This window comes from Danio aesculapii, chromosome 17, assembly GCF_903798145.1.
Source record: "Danio aesculapii chromosome 17, fDanAes4.1, whole genome shotgun sequence".
Lineage (NCBI taxonomy): Eukaryota > Metazoa > Chordata > Actinopteri > Cypriniformes > Danionidae > Danio > Danio aesculapii.
The window spans coordinates 50,094,514-50,110,614 of NC_079451.1; positions in this window are offsets into that span (position 1 = coordinate 50,094,514).

Below are 16,101 nucleotides of genomic sequence, written 5' to 3' on the forward strand. Positions count from 1 at the left end.
TTAAATAATCTAGCTCCTGTTTATCTAACCAATCTTCTGTCTCGCTACAATCCAACTCGCTCTTTAAGGTCTCAAAACTCAGGGCTTCTGGTAGTACCTAGAATAGCAAAGTCGAGTAAAGGAGGTCGAGCCTTCTCATTTATAGCTCCTAAACTCTGGAATAGCCTTCCTGATAACGTCCGAGGCTCAGACACACTCTCCCAATTCAAAACTAGATTAAAGACCTATCTGTTCAGTAAAGCATACACTTAGTGCACCACTTAGGGGGCTTCCACACAGGTTATGCATCTTGCTGATATACACTGTGAACATCAGCTACGCTAATTATTTTCTTTATTCTCCATTTCCACCTCGGGATACTCTTCCCGAGGCCCTCAGACTATGCAGAGTCACTGATTCGATCCAAGACCAACGACGAGATGATCCCAAGGTTTCCATATCCTGGACCTGGCCGAATCCTGAGCAACTACTGCGATGGTCATGGAAGAGTGGAGAACATGAGACTGATTCCTGTGACGCTCCAGAGACAGACGAGTCTTCGCTGAGGCCAGCTTCCAGCCTCCGCCACTGAGACTGCAGCTCTGCACAAGACGTTTGGCCAGCGGAGAAATTAAAATGGTCGTGCCCAACTGAGCCTGGTTTCTCTCAAGGTTTTTTTTCTTCACTTCCGCCTTTAGTGAAGTTTTTTTTCCCTCTCCGCTGTCGCCACTGGCTTGCATGGTTCAGGATCTGTAGAGCTGCGCATCGTTGGATTTGCTCTTCAGTATTTGGACTCTCAGTAGTGATTATTAAACCACACTGAACTGAGCTAAACTGAACTGAACTTAAACACTACAAACTGAACTACACTGTTCCTATTTACTGTGACCTTTTATGTGAAGCTGCTTTGACACAATCTACATTGTATAAGCGCTATACAAATAAAGGTGAATTGAATTGAATTGAATAGTATCAACTTGCAATTTTGCAATTGCATTGTAGTATTAAAAAATATTTTCACACAGAGTAATGCTTAATTTAAACGTGTGTGGTTCTGTTTATTTATTGTTATTATTAATATTTTGTAATTATTTTATAATTTTGGTTAAAAGATTATTAAATAAACTTTATTTCTAATAAATCATTAATCACTTTTGGGTGACCATACAGCTGTCCCCCCCACTTTTAAAATGGCTGTTACGCCCCTGCATCAATCCATACATCCACATATCCATCTATATAACATTTAGTCGATCAATCCATTTATAAATCCATCCAACACTTTCCATTTGCCAGATTTTGTCCTTTTTAAATATTTATATTTTGATCTCCTAAATGCACGATAACATTGATCAGCGATTTAGATTTTGCATTTAATCACACAAACCCAGCAGAAACAAAATATCTGGACTGCCATGCACCAATTCCTATTCATATCTAGTACAGTGATTACTAACACTTCCAGTGCAGACGCTTCGATTTAAAGGAAACCATAGTGAAAGGTACCTGAAATACTATATTCCACTCTCATTTTGCGCAACTCCTTGTTAGGCGACTTTGCAAAGTAATGTTGAGGCAAATTGGACCAATGAACTAGAATGACTCTCAGACAACACTTCGCTTCTGTTTTCCTAAGCTGAAAACAACCTTGGGACATAAACACAAGCGACTAAACAATGCACACAGCTTGTGAGTGGCTTAAGATGCAATCGCTGAAGCTTCTGGGGAAATCCAGAGGTCTGATGGATGAGAATTGAAAGGCAGATCAATAGAGATCACAGCCTAAATGAAGAGTGATTTTAATTGGCTTAGTGTTATTGACTGATGTGCCCGTCTGCTGTTTGTTTGGCTCCATTTCGACACCAATTTCATGGATTCTCAGTGGAGAAGTGCTAATAGTCAGCTCTTCATTAGACAGACCTTCAATAAGAGTAACTCAGACAGATGTCTGTCACTTTTCAATTTAGACAGAGACTTTAGCATTGGCTGAAAACCTTGAGAATTGCAAATGCGCAGGTAGATATACAGTGCAAGAACATTTCTGTAAGGCTTTTTTAGGAGGCAGTTGTAGAAAATCATTTTGAGGATGGACTTGCGCAGCTACGCTTTTGTACTAACATGAGAATGTTATTTAATCCCAAAACATGCTCGAATGACATGGAATGAGCGATGACCAAAAATATACATTTTTACCATAAACCTTTTAAATTGAACTATTAGAACTAAACGGAATTTTATTAACTTTTTTTGCAGAAGGTTTCAAGTATGTTGTACATTATTAGAGGTGTGAACCTACACTGGTCTCACGGTTCGGTTACGATTATCATGCCATCGATTCGGTTCATTTCGATATCTCGGTGCATTGATGATGCTTTCTATACACTGCTTCATCTTTTTTTCACAGCACAGCAATTCTTGTATTAAAATGTATAAATATATTTATATTTACATACTTTTTGTAATACAATTTTGTCCTTCATTTCAAACAGTCAGATATATAAACTGTGCCTTTAAACAACACGAGCATTCATAGCAAATGAACGCATATAAATATCCCGCTCGCTTTCTGAGTCCTGTCTAGCAACAAGTTCTTTCTTACACCCCTTTGATTGGTCACATGTTCAACTGAAAGGGCTGCGATTGGTTCTACGCGCTGGTGCTCTTCACAAATGAGTAAAGCCTGATTTAAACACTGATAAACGGCAGAGCCGATCACAGCTGATCCATGATAGACACGGTGGAGAAAACTCTGCAGGCACACGCTCATGTCTGTATTCAGAAGTATCGCTGTAACAGCGGAGAGGAGAGGAAAAGTCACGCCAGCAGGTCAAATGGGCCACAGTGAGAGAGAAAGAGATGAAGTTAACTTTCATTCTCTCCACAGCAGTGAAATAGGGGCTTCTGCTGTAAGTGTCAGTGAAAGGCTGTCCAGCAAACACACACACACACACACACACACACACACACACACACAGTTTCTGTGTTTTTAAGTAGTTAGAGCGTTGTAAATACTCACGCTCTCCTCCCTCGCCATAGTAAGCTACTGCGACATAGCGCATATGAGATAAATTTTGTCAGTACATAATAACCGGTTAAGATTTTTACTGAACCGATACTGAATTGTCTGCATCGCGGTGCACTGAAGAAACAATTAATTTTGACACCCCAAGTACTTATATACATATAATTTCTCTCGTTTATATTACACAAGCACACTATTCAAATAGATATTTTTAAAGGGATAGTACATTAAAAATGAAAATGTCCTCATTATTTACTCTCCCTTATGTGGTTCCAATCCTTTAAGAGTTTCTGTCTTGTAATGAACACTAAGGAAGATATTTTGAAGCATGTTGGAAATCTGCTTTGGATAAAAGCGTCTGCTAAATGACTAAATGTAACCATTGAATTTTATTGTAGGAAAAACAAATACTATGAAAGTCTGCCGTTGCAGGTTTCAAGGTTCTCTCAAAAACACCTTTATGTTGAACAGAGGAAACAAAAAAGCAAACAGCTTCAGAACAAGTGAAAGGTGAGTAAATGATGACAGGATTATCATTTTTGGGTAAACTATCCCTTTAAAAGATGTAGATAAAACCAATTACTGTAGTGTACTGGAGAATGTTTCAATTTTTTCATCTCAAAATGTCATGTGTTGCTTGATTTCTAAAAGTCACATGCAATATCTAAATGTTTGTAATTTTTTTCACATTAGATTTACTTTAATTGTATAAAAACTTAGCGATTATACAAGTAAGTAATGTGTATTTATATAGTATATTTATCGTGTATGGCCATACACCCAAAGTGCTTCACAATCATGGAGGGGGTCCCTCCACACTACCACCAGTGTGCAGCATCCACTTGGATGATGCGATGGCAGCCACAGGACAATGGCGCTAGTGTGCTCACCCAGGGCCGGCCCTGTACATTTGGGGGTCCTAAGCAGAATAATTTTGGGGCACTACCATGCTCTAAATAGTAAAGCATTGCCACTGCAATTCGGCCAACAATATTTTATTGATTTTATTGATTATTAAATGCAATCAATGAAAAGTAAAGCTTGATTTCTTCTACTTAACAGTCTGAAGGATTTGGACATTTTAAAACAGCACTGTTTTTATCAACTAGCAGCTTCAAAAACGAAGAATTAAACTATCTTTAATAAAGAAAGCAGTGATTCCTACTTTGCGTCCTTCTGGTGTGTTTAAAACATATTCAATTAATTTACCAAACAGATTAAAGATTCTGTAAAAAGATCGCAGGTTGAGTTTTTTTTTAATATATAAATTCCAAAAACAAAAACTCTGCAATAGACCGACACTGAACAATAATTAAATAAATTACTTAGTAATAAAATATATATTCTAAACTTATTAAAAACTAATAAAAAACAACAACAAAACAATTAAGATTAATGCAAAGATTGATCCATAAATAATAAAATCAATAAGCAAATAATATTCAATTCAATTCAATTCAATTCTCCTTTATTTGTATAGCGCTTTTACAATGTAGATTGTGTCAAAGCAGCTTCACATTGAAGATCATAGTAAATTGGAACAGTGTAGTTCAGTTTGTAGTGTTTAAGTTCAGATCAGTTGAGCTCAGTTCAGTGTGGTTTAATAATCACTACTGAGAGTCCAAACACTGAAGAGCAAATCCAACGATGCGCAGCTCTATAGATCCAGAACCATGCAAGCCAGTGGCGACAGCGGAGAGGGAAAAAAAAACTTCACTAATGGTGGAAGTGAAGAAAAAAAACCTTGAGAGAAACCAGGCTCAGTTGGGCACCACTATTTTAATTTCTCCGCTGGCAAAACGTCTGAAATATAAATATGAAAATATAAATATGAAAAATATTAACATAAAAAAACATTTAAGATAAAGGGAAGCAACAAATACTGGGTTAATGTTAATACCCAAACACAAACGTTATTATTCCCTCCAGTCTCCTTCCCTGTTCCATTTGAGATGCAGGGTCCAGAGCTTATTTTAAACTCTGATTAATTGAATTAGGACATAACTTTTATAAACATGTCTCAGATTACCAGTGTGCAAAATATGTCAGTAAAGACATTTGAGTGCTATTGAATTTCAGTTAAATGGTTTTAGACAAAAAAAAACGGGTCTGTAAAACCAGGAAATAAATATTTCATATTTCATACAAGTTATTTTATTTTTAAAATAAAATATTTTACTCATCTGTAATTGCCTAATTTTCGATAAATGTGCTATTAGATTGACATCATCATTAGCACATAAAAGTGATGCTAAAAATGATTTTGTGCCTGTCTCTTGTTGTAATTTTTCCCCTCAGTTTTTCTAGAATAATGTTAGTTTCGTTTAAATTTCGCAGGCAAATTTCCAAAATAAATCTGGTATATAATAGGGCAGGCAATGAAGCAAAGGCCATGGTGGCTGTGTTTGTTCACGGATAAGTGTTATTGTGATGACCGGCTGGTCTTGCAGGTTACCTTGGAAGAGCAAACTCGAACTGCAGTGCGAGAACAAAACACATATGAGAAATGAGATGCTGCAAGCTTCCTGTTGATCACATGATCAACGAAAACAATTTCAACTTTAATAAAGTTATGACTTTCTTTTCAGTGAAAATGTCTAAATATTTAAGCACTAAAGTACTGTCAATAAAGATAATTGTAAAATGCAAATAAAAATGATTTCAGCAAGGAAACGCCCTGCATCGCTAGCGGGTTGTGGAGGCCCCCTAGTGGTTGTGGGGCCTCAAGCAGCCGCTTAATTCGCTTATAGGGAGGGCCGGCTATGCGCTCACCACACATCAGCTATTTCACTGCTTATTTCACGTGGCCGGAATTTTAAAAAAAACCAAAGTGAGGCTGCGGTGGGAAGAAACCCGGATGTATAGGACCAGCACTGTAAACATTGCAGTAACATGCAGTGGACTATAAACCTCCAGCTGTTGCAGAGATTTTCAAAATGCAGAAATGGTGTAAACATGACTTTAATATCATTCAGTAAGTTTAATTTAAACAATTAAAAGCAATTTAGCATCAAACAACATCACTTTAGGAGTAATATGCTCAGGTGTCCTCCTAGGCTTCAGCTCATGGCACCAGTTAAACACTGTGGGGACGCTTTCCGGCTTCAGCCTAAGTAACCCGCTGAGCGATAAAACACAGCAGTCCTCGGTAGCACACCCTCGTGTTGTCTGTAATAGTGTTGTCCCGGAACTGAAGTTTTAAAAAATGTCCATTTCCCGCTAACATTCAAACACCGCTGAGCGCGTTCATAAACAGCGCTGACTTACCATAGTATTCACCAGTGCTCATCAGTTTACCGCTCTTCACCCAGTGCAAACACAGATACACGGACACTGGAGCACGAAGCAGCCTTGAAGATCAGTCGAGTTATCAAGCAGATCGCTCGTCTGCGTTTGAACTGATGAGCTTCTCGGCCAATCACAGTCATTTCTGTTGAGCAATCGAACACAATGGCAAATCAGCGCTGTTTAAGAAAGCCATCAACAGTGCTTTAAATGTTAGCGGGAAATTGACGGTTTTTCTTTTAATTCAGTATCGTAACAAGTCTAATATAGGGAAAGAATCAGTTCATTAACTCGAGTTTGATAAATAGCATCTAAAATGTGTGTTTGGGAAAGAAAACGTTAGCTAACTAGAGCAATTTCCCTGATCTTAGCTGATATCCCTTTTTGTTTCCACTATTCATTCAGAACGGATCTTCGGGTCATTCGGAAGGTGGTGAAATTATAAATGTGTGTCACTTTCTCTTCGCTGATAAGATATACAGCCAGGTACACAATGTTCCTATGTAACTCCCAATGATACTTTCGGGTTTCTACCCACCACAGCCTCGATTTAGCTTTAAAAAAATAGCGGCCGCGTGAAATCAGTCTATAGGTGGAGTGAACAAACAGTGATAGAGCCAATTCAGTGGATGGGGATGATTGGGAGGCCATGATAGGTAAGGGCTGATAGAGGGAATTTGGCCAGGACACCAGGGTTACACTCCTACTCCTAACAAGAAGTGCCATGGGATTTTAAATGGCCACAGAGAGTCATGACCCTCAACATAAAGATGGCACACACTGAGCAGTATAGTGTCCCCTTCACTTTACTGTGGCATTAGGACTCGCACAGACCACAGGTTAAGCGCCCCCTGCTGGCCTCACAAACACCACTTGCAACAGCAACCTAGTTTTATCATAGACTGTAAAATATATGGACGTAGCATCCGTGACGTCACCCATAGGTCTCTGAACACTGCAAAAGAAGCTACAAGTAGGCGCGGCCAACCTTCGCCATTTTGTTCGCGAGTCATCGCACCCACGGCGGGATACCAAACAAGGGCAAAGAGGCGGAGAGTGAGCGGAGCTCCAGACACCTGCTGGCACTTTGCTTAGACCTGGCAGACAGACTTTACTTTGGGAGAAACGCTAGATACTGCATTACCTGCGACTGGTTTGTGTTCTGACCACATGTGCTTGGCTGTACACTATATCAATAAAGTGTTTAGTCTTTTAAAAACACTGTAGTCATACATTAAGCCACTAAACATTGTTCTTATGCTTTTCTACAGGAGGAAAACGCGAATTACTTCCAAACACTTCAAATATAGTCTGTGTTAGTAAATGCAAGATTATTGATGAACTTCAGCATAACACTGTATGACAACGCTTCAGATGACTGTTCTAGAGCCTACAGCTAATCAATCTGTCAGATTCTGGAGTGCTTTACGGGTCTAAAGAAAAATATTAAGGATAAATGACCTTAAATAAAACAAATACATTTATAGAGATGGTGTATAAGTATATAACTTTACTCACATGGGAAACAGAGGCCACGTGAATGGTTTGTGAGCACAATTAAATGCACACAGCATCCCATATCATCTGATAATTGTAAGAAATAAGTCCAAAAGGCAGCTGACTGTGTAAAGCCACATAAACCAACACAAAATTACGATGAATATGCCGAGATCAGTGGCTAATCTGCCGGATTCAGCTGAGGTGAAGTGACGGTGACCAGCGAGACCTAGCTGTCACTCAAGTGGCCACGCCCTTAATTATGCAAACTTAATATAACCTAATATAAAGGAAATGGATGAGTTATAAAAAAAATTCACCCCCTCACAGTTGTCATGGAGGGTAATAATAGCTATATGAACCAAAATCGTTCTTTGTACCAGGCTGTAAACAACTTTTTTTCTGTTGTAAAGTTGGCCATTCTAACAGTGGGCTCAATTGCAATTTGCTCTATTATGGAGCCAGGACTAGCGGAACTTTGATGAATTGCAGTTTCAGTTACTTCCGTATTGGCTTCCCGAGGGAGAGCGGGAGGTTGCCGCTTGAGTTTTATTTATGTGGTCTCCCAGACCAGGTACAGACCAGGCTCCACCCTGCTTAGCTTCAGTGAGCTTCAACCGGTTTTGAGTTGCAGGGTGATATGGCTGTGGCATAATGTGTTAAACACACTTACAACTGTTTCCAGAGAGGAACATTAAATAACACAGAAAGCTTGATTTCAGGACAATAAAAGCAAATATCCATTAACCATAGACCGAGGATGAAAATAGATAAACATTTAAATGAGAGTCCAGAAAATTATATAAAAAGGAGGGATATGACAGCCCGCATGACCCATGGACCTTAATCAATTCTTTAAAATGTGCTGATGAAAGTAGTTTTGCAGATAGAGCAGCGAGTCTCTGAGGTTTGCTATTATGGAAAAGCGCAGCGACGTGCACAGAATTTCAACTTTGAGAAGCTTTTAATCGTGCATGAATAAAGATCACATGATTTGTGAATATTCAAGAAAGAATGGGCTTTATTATACATTTCATCTCTCAGTTTTTCACCACCCGAATGTCATGCAACTTCAAGAGATTCTCTCCTAGTGTTCTGTTAATATATTTACCCACATGTTATCTAAGACGTAGGTGACTTCAGAAGAACATTAAAGATGATTTTAGCTGAATCTGTGCTCCTAAGCGATTGATACAATAGCAGTGAATGGTGACAGATTTTTTAAAATTAAAAATAAACACATACAAACAAGTCCAAATCAATAGTCATGGCTCCCGAAGACACACTGAGGTCTTGTGAAGTGAAGGATAGCATTTTTATTGTTAGGCTTTGTTAACATTTACTAATAAATACAGACATAAAGGGTTTCTTTTTCTCAGGGCTTAACTGCCATATGTGCACAGAATAGAAAAGAATTGCAGGTTGTTGAGAGCAGCCCATCCTGTTATCGGTATGGGTGTATGTAAAGTGCAGAGAGCTCTATGATGTATGAGCTGTGTGTTCGTGCTCTAAAACATTTGCCTAGTCAACGGTCAAGGCCAACTGTCAAGAGAAGATACCAGAAAGAGGAACATCTAGTTGCTGAATGGTCCAACTGTCAAGACGACACCATATAAGTCAATAGGGTTGGGATTAGATAGTGTGTTAAAGACAGTATAAAATATGAAGGAGAGCATAATAGGCAGAGCTGAATTGATATTACATCTCTCCTGCGCAGTACTCTCCAACTTCTTGCATTCAAAATAAAACTTCTTAATTTTCAACTCAGGTCTCCGTCAATTTTTGAACATGCAATGGACCATTTTGAGTCCTACAGAAGCCAAAGGATCGCTTCATGTAATTATCATCATTAGCTTTAATCCAGAGCCTGGTCAAATAGTTCTCTGAGCATATAAATCAGGTGTACTGAATTTACTTAATATTGGACCAGACAATATAATCAGAAGACTACACGGTAAGTAAAAGGAGGTGGAAGTGAAACTGAGCAATAACCAGACACAAAAGGTAGGTTTTAAATGTAAAGTATATTTTTACTTTGTATTGTATGATTTTTTCCCATTATATTTTCCTTAGAAAACAATAATTACCTTAGAAACACAATAACTATTTGTACGTAGTCCCCAGGTTGCACCCACTTTACAATTGTCATAAATCAAAAACAAATCGCAATCAATGACCTTAAATGAAAATAAAAGAAAATATATAATAACACAAATAAATCAGTTTTTTTGTTCACACTGAAATCAGTTCAAATCAATTCAGTCTTTTTTCTTCAAGTAAATCAGTCCTTACTCACAGCTGTGTTCTCAATCCCATTATAGAAAATAACTCTTTGTTAAAGTCTTACTTTATCCGATGAATTTAGGATAAACTGACAATGTCTGTACGCCATGATTCTCCAGGTCGATGTGGGGGGCTCGCCATCAATAAAGGACATCCAGGGACACAAGGAACGTCAGGAAAAATCTCCTTAAGAAAAAAAAAACCTGGCCTGACCACAGACCAGAATATAAAAGTTCATTATGTTCAAAATAAGTTCAAAAACATACAAAATATACAACACACGGCACAAATTAAACACATACATACACATGAATACCACAACATGAGATATTATGATGAAATACCTGTCAATTCACGATGTCTCTATCTCTGCTCTTTTTATACACACACGCGCGATTCCAAAATGGCGTCAGCTCACTGTAAACGCAATGTAACATGCGGTCTGACTTAAACACACTGTCACGCTATATATAAACTATTTTGCAGGTGCAATATAATTTAGTTCAGTTTACAACACTTTTAAACTGTTTAGGAATCGAAACTTACCGTATTTTAATCTCTGTGTCCAACTTTACTCCTCTCTACTGCTGTTCACCTGTCTCGTCTCTAATCTCCGTCTTTCTGACGGAAAGCTGGAAGGGGCGGGGCTAACAGCCCGCTTCTACGATTGGCTGATATTTTTACTTAAACTAAATTTGTATACTTAAATATATTTTGTTTATTAAATAACTAAAGAATTGTAGATATGTAAATAATTAGATTATCCTGCTCTAATTAATATTATGAATAATTATTTAACTCTATTTCACTAGGGTTACACATGTGTGAATGTTATCTGATTGTAGTTCAGTCACTTTTGATGACTAAATCATAGTTCGTTGATAGATATTGGTAATTGCGTAACCAGCATATTTCATCAAAAGCAATCGGAAAACATTCAGACTATAATCGCATTGTAATGTGAAAAGGACACTGACAATGGAGGTGCGGATCCAAATGCAGGTTTATTAACAGGGTGGTCAGGCAGGCAATGGTCAACAGGGTCAAACAGATGTCTATAGGCAACCCAGAGTTGTAGCCATTAAACAGGCGAATGGTCAGTACAGACAGCAAGCAACGTAAACAAACAAGGCAAGGGTCAAAACACGGCAAAGCAAGGGAAGGGAAATGATCCAAATGTTCACAATAACAGTATAACAAGACTCAGCAAAGATGTGTGTGTGCACTGTATTTAAAGTCCCTGTAACTAGTCCGTAACAATCCTCCGGCTGTGTGTGTGTGCATGTAACTAAACAGAAACAGCTGTGTGCAAGGAGCATGATGGAACTTGCAGCCCTTATACCAATGGATTTGTAGTTCTTTAGCAAACTGCACGTTTACCAACGATCTGTAATCAGTCCGTAATGATCCTCCGGCTGTGTGTGTGTGTGTGTGTGCATGAAACCAAACCTAAACAGGAACAGCTATGTGCAAGGAGCATGACAGAACTTGTAGCCCATATGCCAATGGATTTGTAGTTCTTTAGCAAATTGCACGTTTACCAACGATCTGCAGCCGCTAGATCGCTGGTGATCATAGCATGCATGCTGTAGAACAGGGGTGCCCAAACTTGGTCCTGGAGGGCCGGTGTCCTGCAAAGTTTAGTTCCAACCCCAATCAGACACACCTGGGCTATCTAATCAAGCTCTTAAGCTACGGTCACACCGGGCTTTGTGTGTGCGAAATTCTGTCGTACGGTGCTGCGAAAAGGGGCAGGATTAAACAAGATGATTAGACATTTAAAAAAGCGAGCGATTGCTCCATGTTTTAAATTTCTGTTCAGAGAGGTCCTGTTTTGATCCTCGATTGGTCTCACGCAGTCAAGTGATGCGATTTCGCAGGTCATAGTTCACCAAGCTTGAACTTTGCACCGCAGCAACATGCGAAACTTGACGCATGACTCCGCGTTTCCGGTCTGACGCATTCGTGTGCGTATCAATGGAAGTCTATGGGAAGAAAAGTCAAGTGTGACCGCAGCTTTAGTAGGCTTTCTTCAAACATCCATGCAGGTGTGTTGAGGTGTGTTGGAGATAAATTTTGCAGAACACCGGCCCTCCAGGACCAAGTTTGGACACCCCTGCTGTAGATTTCAGAAAAGTCTGACATTTTTCATATGCGTTTTTTTATGTCAAGCCACATTCTGTCTTTATAATTATTCCGTGTAAGAAATTGAACATGATTTACAGTAATATTAGCTTATAGGTTCTTACACACTGAATTAAAAAATTTAGCATGTTAAAAATAAATTTGACTCCATGTTGTATCAATCAAACTGACACACTGTCTGTCACCATCCACGGCCATTATATCAATCACCAAGAACCACAGATTCAGCTCGAAATCTGAAGAAACGTCAGTCATTTACCTCTTGAATAATTTGAGAATGACTAAATTAACAGTAGACTTTAATTTTTGGGGTTGAACTATCCCTTTAAATAGTTATTTATGACTCCTATATCTAACAGTCCACCGCAGAACGTGTTCATTTGAAGAGTCACCAGATGTCATGAATGATTTATGGTGGCCAAATAACGCGGCGTTAAAAAGCTCACTAACTTCCTCCAGATTCTGCGATGAATATTAATAGCGGTTATTGCTGATGCAGGTTTTAATTTCTGCCTCTTAATAAATAATGGATAAGGATACTCGAAAGCTTAAAATGAAGCTTGTTTAAGTAGCGAGAGCTCACCTGAAATGCAGAGAGATATTCAGAAACATCTCATTAGCATATGCTGTCACAGGACGTCGTTAGAAAAACCCAACACACACACACACCTGCACATGCACACGTGCGCACACACAAGCCATTTCACCTCTACCGTGTGCAGTCAAAATATCATCTGCTTTTTATAGTTTCTCTAGTGGATGTCTGAAGAATATAATCATATTCTGTATTAGCAGGTCGAATATACTCAATATGACTCTGGTTTGGTAGATTTCAGGGTGAATATGAGGCTTAAGGGGATTGTTCGCCCAAAAAGAAATGGACATCAATCTCAAAAATCTGAAGAAATACTTCAGCATTTGTCATTTAATCGATCTTATGTCATTTCAAACTTGTATGACTTTGTTTCTTTTGTGGAGCATAAAACGACGCAGATCTTCAACACATTTCTAATCATAATAGTTTTAGTAACTCATTTCTGATAACGGATTTCATTTATCTTTGCCATGATGACAGCTCATAATATTTGACTAGATATTCTTCAAAATAGTATTCAGTTTAAAGTGGCATTTAAAGGCTTAACTAGGTTAATTAGATTAATCAGCCAATATCACAGCTTTTATCACAGCTCTGCCAGTGATGCTGCGGTCACACTGGACTTTGTGTGTGCGAAATTCTGTCGTATGGCGCTGTGAAAAGGGGCGGGATTAAACAAGATGGTTAGAAATTTTAAAAAGCGAGCGACATGTTTTAAATTTCTGTCCAGAGAGGTGCTGTTTTGATCCTTGATTGGTCTCACGCAGTCAAGTGATGCGATTTCGTAGGTCAGAGTTCACAAAGCTTGAACTTTGCACCGCAGCGACCTGCGAAACATAACGCATGACCCTGCGTTTCCGGTCTGACGCATTCGCGTGCGTATGAATGAAAGTCTATGGGAGGAAAATCCCAGTGTGACCGAAGCTTGAGAGTGGTTGAGCTCAAGCGAATCAAATGAAAAGGAAATGAGAAGGGGCGGGACATGTCAGACACTAGAGAGCATTTGATTGGCCAGGAGATTTAATGAGAAACTGAAGTGCCTGTATAAGGTGATGTCAAAAAAAATCATTGATCTATTGAGATGGACAAACTGCAAGCTTTATAGGTTTACATCAGGTTTATATCTTCTAAATGTGAATTTGTCACTAGCTAATAGATATCCTTAATACTAACAGATTAATAGTGACATCTAAAAATGGATTTAGATTTAACGGGACCTTTAAATAAAAAAATAATAAAAAAAATGTTATGTTATGCTCACACAAGGATGGTTATATCTTTAAGGGCATTTATTAGTTCAATGCAAGAGATGCGTAGAGATGAAGCAAGTAAGTGGTGTATGAAGGTAAATCAGTTGCAAAACTCGAGAGCTTGCAAATGTAAATGTGAGCACTTGTGATAATAATATTTGTATGCTGTTGCATTCATTAACAAAGTTGCAGATACTGCAATATATACAGTATAATACAGTTTACTATAGTTAGTATGGTTCAAAAACGTAATATTATTTACTATAAATACCATTACAACTTATTTCATGTGGGTTGAATCGTATCTTTTTAGAACCATATAACATGATTGAAAGCAACTCCTACATAACTCATAACTGTTTCTTATATAAAAAACAAACTAGAGAAGCACCTAGCACAGTCCTTAGCTTAGCTAACAGTATTGAACATATAGATGATTATTAAAAATCATAACTTACCCTCTGATTGCTCGAGGCCTCCAACATCGTGAGCTGCCCTAAGAAACGCCCCATCTCATTGGCTGGCTCTAGCCAATAAACTGGTTTGCTGCTCCTTTACTGGTATGTACATTTCCGCAGATTAATGATTTTTAACAAGAATCTCTTCAGAAAAGAATTGAAATAAACCCTAAATAATAAAATAATCGTGGGAAATGATTCTTTTGCACCTCAGTCCTGTTGGCTGCTGGCATTGTTCATTGGTCAGGCATCAGCCAATCAAACAGCTTTACACCTGCCCTGCCCCTCCCCCGCCCCGCGCTGCTCGCGCATCTGCATTTGCAAGTGCACAGATGAGTTCTGCTACAGAGATGGCGAGAGATGTGTAGCAAAAGTCAGAGCGCGGAAGATTTGTAGTTGTACTGACGAATCCGAGAGGTTGTGAGTGCCGACCTGTGGTTGTAGAGCAAAGATGCAATCAAATTTGCCGTGCACACGTGTGTCTGTCATTTTGTATTTGTGAATGACATTTTACAAATACACAACTATTAATCTGCAACTTCCAATTCAAAACACAAGTGTGTGGATTGTTGTGTGTGTGTGCAAATCGAGGGATTCAGCTGTTCACATCAGAGCTGTGAGTGTTAATTTCAACATACACATACAAATATTATTATCACAAGTGCTCACATTTACATTTGCAAGCTCTCGAGTTTTGCAACTGATTTACCTTCATAGTGGTGTAGCAGAGGAAGAGAGATCTCACACACAGTTCAAATGGTAAGCATCAGCTCTTCAGTCAAACACCAGTTAAGCTTAGTCACTTCCCTTAAACTGTTGTGCTAGCATCCACAGGCAAAGAGGGACATCCACAGAACAATACGAGAGGGAGAGGGAGAGAAGATGAGGTGAGCCATCGAACGTCGATTCCAGCCGGTGAGTAAATGAAGGGGGTGAGTATATGTAGTATGTGGTGATTGCAGGTGCAGGTGCGGGTAATCAGTATTCAGATGATTGTTCACGGGTGTGGTGAGAGGTGGATGGGGAGGGAGAGCGGAGATTGGAGCAGCAGGAATGAGCCGAGGGTGTGAAAGTTACTATGAAATAGAAATGTAGTCAGAATTTTTGGAAGCACCAGCAGATTTTGAAAATAAACGTAACACGTATTTAGTCCAAGATAAGTACAAATATTTAGTTTTAATAGTAATTTTTCCCCCAAATAAAAATTTGAGTTGACTGTCAAATTGATTCAATTAATTCATGGTCTATAAAAAACTAATTTTATCTTGAGTGAATGTAAATGTATTTTTTTCTTTGGGCAAAATAAATACAGTATTATAATTTTTTTTAAAATTACATTTTTCAGCTTCAACCAAGTCAAAACTATAATTTGATGAGAAATGATCCATTCAGCTATATATGTAATGACCACCACCCTCCCTATATTTAAATCACCTCTAGAGGGCAACAGCCTATAAGTTGCCAAGTAATTTTGGGCTCAGCATCTTCCCATCCAGATCCTCATAGTCAGCATTGGCCGGTGTGTAACAGGTTGTCTTTTGTCACCTCATGCAAAAACATAATTATAAACTGCATACTCCAGCAGTT